The sequence below is a fragment of the Nicotiana attenuata genome, unplaced genomic scaffold (genome assembly GCF_001879085.1).
Source record: "Nicotiana attenuata strain UT unplaced genomic scaffold, NIATTr2, whole genome shotgun sequence".
NCBI lineage: Eukaryota > Viridiplantae > Streptophyta > Magnoliopsida > Solanales > Solanaceae > Nicotiana > Nicotiana attenuata.
Genome location: NW_017670294.1, coordinates 1,064,684 through 1,071,122, shown reverse-complemented (window position 1 = coordinate 1,071,122; position 6,439 = coordinate 1,064,684).

The following is a 6,439-nucleotide window of genomic DNA, read 5'->3' as shown; positions in this document are numbered from 1 at the left end:
ATTTCTTGCGAAATTTCTGGCGAAACAACTTTATCAGCCTCCATTCAATCGATCATAACTTTCTGTACAAATATCCAAATGATGAATGGTTTATCTTTCTGGAAACTAGAATCAAGGATAAAACTTTCATGTTTTGAAAATTTTCAGACTCCTTATAGATTTTGAGATATAAGCTTCCAAAGTAGGCTCTGCGATTGCACTAGTTGCTGCCAAAGACAGCTGCTGCAGAAATTTCAGCAGCTTCAACAAGGTGCCAAACGATCCGAACCCTATCCGAAACTCATCTGAGCCACTCGGGACCTTGTCCGGATATACCAACATGTCCCAAAATACAATACAAAATTAATCGAGGCTTCAAACCACATCAAACAACGACGAAATTACGAATCATGCATCGAATCGAATTGTGAGTTTTCAAATCTTCTAACTTCTATATTTTGCACCGAAACATATCAAATCAATCCGGAATGACTTCAAATTTTCCACACGACTCATAAATGACATAATGGATTTGTTTCAATTTTCAGAATCAGATTCCGACCCCGATATCAAAAAGTCAACTCTCGGTCAAACTTTCCAAAAATCTTCTATTTTCCAACTTTCGCCATAATGTGCCGAATTGTCCTACAGACTTCCAAATCCAAATTCGAACATGCGCCTAAGTCTGAAATCACCATACGAAGCTATTGGAATCATCAAAATTCCATTCCGGGGTCGTTTGCTCAAAAGTCAAATCTCCGGTCAAATTTAAGAAATCTTTAGCCTTAGATTTCTAGATTTAGTTAAATGGTGAAAATCTGAGCTAGGGATCTCCGAATTCGATTCCGGGCATATGGCCAAGTCTCAAATCACGATACGGACTTAACGGATTTGTCAAAACACTAATCTGAGTCCATTTTCTCAAAAAGTTGACCGAAGGCAACTCAGTTGGGTTTTAAAGCTCTAATTCACATTTTAATCTATTTTTCACATAAAAACTTTCCGGAAAATTATACGGACTTCGCACGCAAGTCGAGGAATGATTAATTATTAATTTTCAAGGTATTAGAACACAGAAATGATCATTAAATTTAAAGATGACATTTTGGGTCATCACACTATGCAACGCACCTGCCTTATTCCAAAGGTGCATGATGGCCATCTTCACGGATATGGCAGAGGAAATAATGGAGGTTTTCATGTATGACTTCTCAGTGGTGGGGAATTCATTCGATGACTGCCTTATAAACTTGAGAAGAGTATTGAAGAGGTTATTGAGACGAATCTGGTACTCAACTGGGGAAAGTGTCATTTCATGGTACATGAAGGTATAGTCTTGGGGCACCTAGTGTCAAGTAAAGGCATTGAGGTAGATCGTTCAAAGGTTGATGTGATAGAAAAGCTTCCACCACCCACTTCCTTCAAAGCAATCAGAAGTTTCCTTGGGCACGCTGGTTTCTATAGGAGATTTATAAAAGATTTTTCTAACATTGCTAACCCCTTGTGTAAATTGCTTGAAAAAGATCACCCTTTGTGTTTTCTGATGACTGCAGGGTAGCGTTTGAGGAACTAAAGAAAGAGACTGGTAACAACACCTATCATAGTTGCCCTTGACTGGGAGCAACCATTTGAGCTGATGTGTGATGCGAGTGACTATGCTGTGGGAGCAGTTTTTGGGCAGCAAAAAGATATACTACGCAATTAGAACGCTGAGTGCAGCCTAGCTAAATTACACTGTGACCGAGAAGGAGATGCTGACAGTGGTGTTCGCATTTAACAAATTCAGGTCCTACCTGATAGGCTCGAAGGTAGATGTTTATACTGACCATGCTGCTCTCAGGTACTTAATCGAGAAGAAAGAGTCAAAACAACGCCTGATTCGATGGGTGCTACTACTGCAAGAATTTGATTTTGAAATCCGTGACCGAAAGGTACGGGGAACCAAGTAGCTGATCATTTGTCCAGACTGGAAGGAGATAAGAAGAAGGTTCAGGTAGAAGAGATTCTGGAAACTTCCCCGATGAACAACTATTAGCCACAAGTCTTGAGGAAGCACCATGGTATGCTGACATTGCAAACTACCTGGCGGCGGTATTGTTCCTTATGACCTCTCCTCTGTCCAAAAGAAAAGGTTCTTTCGTGATTCTCGCATGTATTATTGGGATGAGCCTTATCTGTTCAGGATTTGTATTGATAACATGATCCGGAGATGTATCCCCGAGATAGACCAGTCTTCTATATTGCAGGCATGTCACGCATCACCATATGGTGGGCACTTCGGGGAAGTAAGGACAGCTGCGGAAGTCTTGGAGTCGGGCTTCTACTGGCCAACATTGATCAAAGATGCACATTTATGGATAAATGGTTGTGATGAATGCCAACGAACCAGGAATATTTCCCGCCGATTCAGGAGGTAGAAGTATTTGATGTATGGGGCATAGATTTCATGGGGCCTTTCGTCAGCTCATATGGCAACAAGTACATACTCGTCGCTGTGGACTACTTGTCCAAATGGGTGGAGGCTCCAGCGCTCCTTACAAATGATGCAAAGGGGGTAATTGGTTTTTGAGAAAGAACATATTCACCCGATTTAGCACTCCAAGGGCAATAATCAGTGACGCAGGCACTCACTTTTGTAATCGAGCCTTCGCGAAGTTGTTGGACAAGTACGATGTCCGCCACAAGGTTGCCACCCCATATCATCCACAAATGAGTGGGCAAGTGGAAGTTTCGAACATTTCAAAATCCAATCGGCATGTCTCCATTCAAGTTGGTGTTTGGGAAGGTGTGTCACTTACCAGTGGAGTTGGAGCATAGAGCTTGGTGGGCGTTGAGGCAGTTGAATCTCGATATAGAAGCTGCAGGAACAAGTAGAGTCACGGAATTGCACGAGCTTGATGAGTTCCGATATCACGCTTTTTAGAGCACAAGACTATACAAGGAGAGAATGAAGATGATACATGATAAAAATATTATTGAGCGGAGTTTTAAACCCGGAGATACGGTATTGCTATACAACTCAAGACTGAGGTTATTTTTAGGCAAATTAAAGTCAAGATGGTCAGGTTCATTTCATGTGGTTGAAATTCACCCTACTGGTGCCGTAGAGATTGCTGCAAAAAATGACTCTCGCACGTTCAGAGTCAATGGGCATAGATTAAAGCATTATGTGGGCATGGATGAAGTAAAGGTAGTGTTAGTGACCCAGGCTATAACTTGGTGAGTAATAATAATAAATGCAGACTGAGTAATAAGAAATCGTGTAAAGGCACATCAACAGGCTATAAAGAAGCAGTAAAAGCCAGTAAAAGCAGTGAAACTGTGAAAATATGTAAAGTCACTTTAGTTCAATTTAAACTTTTTCAAAATGCCTTTTTAACAGTTCAGCAAGTGAATGAAAGGCAACTATGAAAGATAAACACGTAAGGAACCGCCCCTCGGGCACAATATCAATAGAATCAGCCCCTCGGGCAAACACATGGAACAGTACTAGCCCCTCGGGCATAATAAAAGCAGAGTCAGCCCCTCGGGAAATAACATAGGACAATACCAGCCCCTCGGGCTATATCTCATATCACAATGGGTACCCACGCTCACTGGGGGTGTACAGACTCTGGTAGGGGACCCTTACGGCCCAAGCGCAATAACAAGCCATCTCGTGGCATAATCAATCCGGCCCTCGGCCTCACATAATAAACAGAATCATCACACTGGTTACATGCGCTCACTGGGGGTGTACAGACTCCTAGAGGAGCCCCTTACGGCCCAAGCGCAATATCAATAGGCTCTCGGCCTCATATCAACAAGCCACCTCGTGGCGTACAAGTCTCAGGCCCTCGACCTCATAACCAACAAGCCACCTCGTGGTGTACAATATCTCAGGCCCACGTCCTCTTAATCATAAATCCCCATATCCTCACACACACAGGCCCTCGGCCTTACTCAGTCAGAATCTCATAAGCCACTCGAGCAAATGCAAAACATGATGCGCAGCCATTTATTATTTAAAAATATCATTTAATGTATTTAAACAGAGTAAGCATGGCTGAATTATGAAAACAATAGTATATAATATGACTGAGTACAAGAATGAAGTCAAATAGTGAGGAAATATCAGTAAAAATCCCCTAAGGGTCCAAATAGTTGGCACAAGGCTCAAATATGGCATTCAACCCAAAACATAATGATAGCAAATAGTTTTCAATCAAATACGTGGTAAAACAATCATTCGGGATGGACTAAGTCACAATCCCCAACAGTGAACGATCCCACACTCGTCATCTAGCGTGTGCGTCACCTCAATATAGCACCGCAATGTGCAATCCGGGGTTTCATACCCTCAGGACAACATTTAAAGTCATTACTCACCTCGATCCGGTCCAAACGCTAGCCCGCGATGCCTTTGCCCTCACGAATCGACCTTCGAATGCTCCAAATCTAGCCACAATTAGTACATAATCATTAAAATATGCTAAGGGAACAAAGCCCACTCGAAAATATCCAATTTGCATAAAAAATCTCGAAATTTCTCAAAACCGGCCCCCGGGCCCACGTCTCGGAATCTGACACAATTAGCATCTATGGAATCTTCATCCTCTCGCGAGTCTAAACATATCAACAATATCAAAATCGGACCTCAAATGCATATTCAAATCATCGAAAGAAGTTTCCAAATTTTTCCTCCCATTCTTCCCCAATTTCCACTTTGATTCCTCAAATTACATGATAAAAATCAAGACTAATTCATGAAATTATTCCAAAAGTGACTGAAGAACACTTACGACAAGAATTCCACTGAAAATCTCTTCCAAATCCTCCTTCCCCCGAGCTCTCTAATGGTGTTTTGAGTTATGGCCTAAAACCCTCGACTTTTAAAATATAAACTGTCTGCCCAGCTCTTTCTTCATCGCGATCGCGGCATACCCCTCACGTTCGCGAAGCACATCTCTTCACAGACCGGAATTCCTTCTACTCGAACGCGAGAACCCTCTCGCGAACATGCACAACTGATTCAACACTTCGCGAACGCGACTTCTACTACGCGAACGAGTAGGACAATCGCCTTGGGGACCCAGCTACTCCTCTTCTTCTATGCGAACGCGACATAAGCCTCGGGAACGCGGAGAATCCTAGAATCACAACATTGTGAACGCGACACACGAAGCGTGAATGCGAAGACAAAATTCGCCGCCTCAGAGAACACCCTTCGCGAACGCGAGTCCCTGACCGCGAACGTGAAGAACAAATCGTCTTTAACAAAAACTAGCAAAAACTGCCAAGTCCAAAGTCCAAAATTGATCCGTTTAACCATCTGAAACTCACCGGAGGCCCTCGGGCCCTCAACCAAACATGCCAACATATCCCATAACATCATTCAAACTTGTTCCAACCTTCGGAACGCTCAAAACAACATTAACACACCAAATTTGCATCGGATTTAAGCCTAAGAATTCCAAAATCTTCTAAATTACGCTTTTGATCAAAAAGTATACCAAATCACGTCCGAATGACCTGAAATTTTGCACACACATCCCAAATGACACAATGGTCCTACTGCAACTTCCGAAATTCCATTCCGACCCCTATATCAAAATCTCACCTATCAATCGGAAGACGCCAAAATTCTGATTTCGCCAATTCAAGCCTAAATCTGCTCTGGGCCTCCAAAACACATTCTGATCACGCTCCTAAGTCTCAAATCACCTAACGGAGCTAACCAAATCATAAAAACTCCAATCCGAGATCATATACAAACAAGTCAAAATTTGGTCAAACCTTTCAAATTTCAAGCTTCAAATTGAGAACTGTTCTTCCAAATTCATTCCGATTACCCTGAAAACCAAAACCAACGATTTACATAAGTCATAATGCATAATATGGGGCTAGACATTCCCGAGAACTGACGAGCGAAGTGCAAAAGCTCAAAACGACCGATCGGATTGTTACATCCCCCCCCATTTAAACATATGTTCGTCCTCGAACGTGCCCATAGTTGTTCCAAAAGCCACCAAGTCGCTGTATAACCTTACCATGAACATACCCGGGGGTGATCCCACGTCAGCCTACCTCATATAGGTCCTATAACACAATGTAACTGAAATGTCGCAATCCAACGTAGCCCGTAAACCTTAGAACCACATTTCCACTTTTGAAATCCTCTACTAGATTAGAATCTCACATCTATACTCTAAATAAGCCCGAACAAACTGTAATATCCCATACCTGCAACCTCAGGTGCAATTACATGATATACCCCATAACTCAAACACTTGTAGCGATAACTTATAATCACAGCAGCTGCACACAACAACCGAATACTGATTGTAAACCTCTTATCAACTAAATTCTCATTCCAACACTTTCATATACTGCCAGTGATAAATGGAACACGTAGAAAATCAATAACCATTCGTCAGATCAACCATTCATGAAGCCACTCCTTCTTTGGCAAGGACTCTAG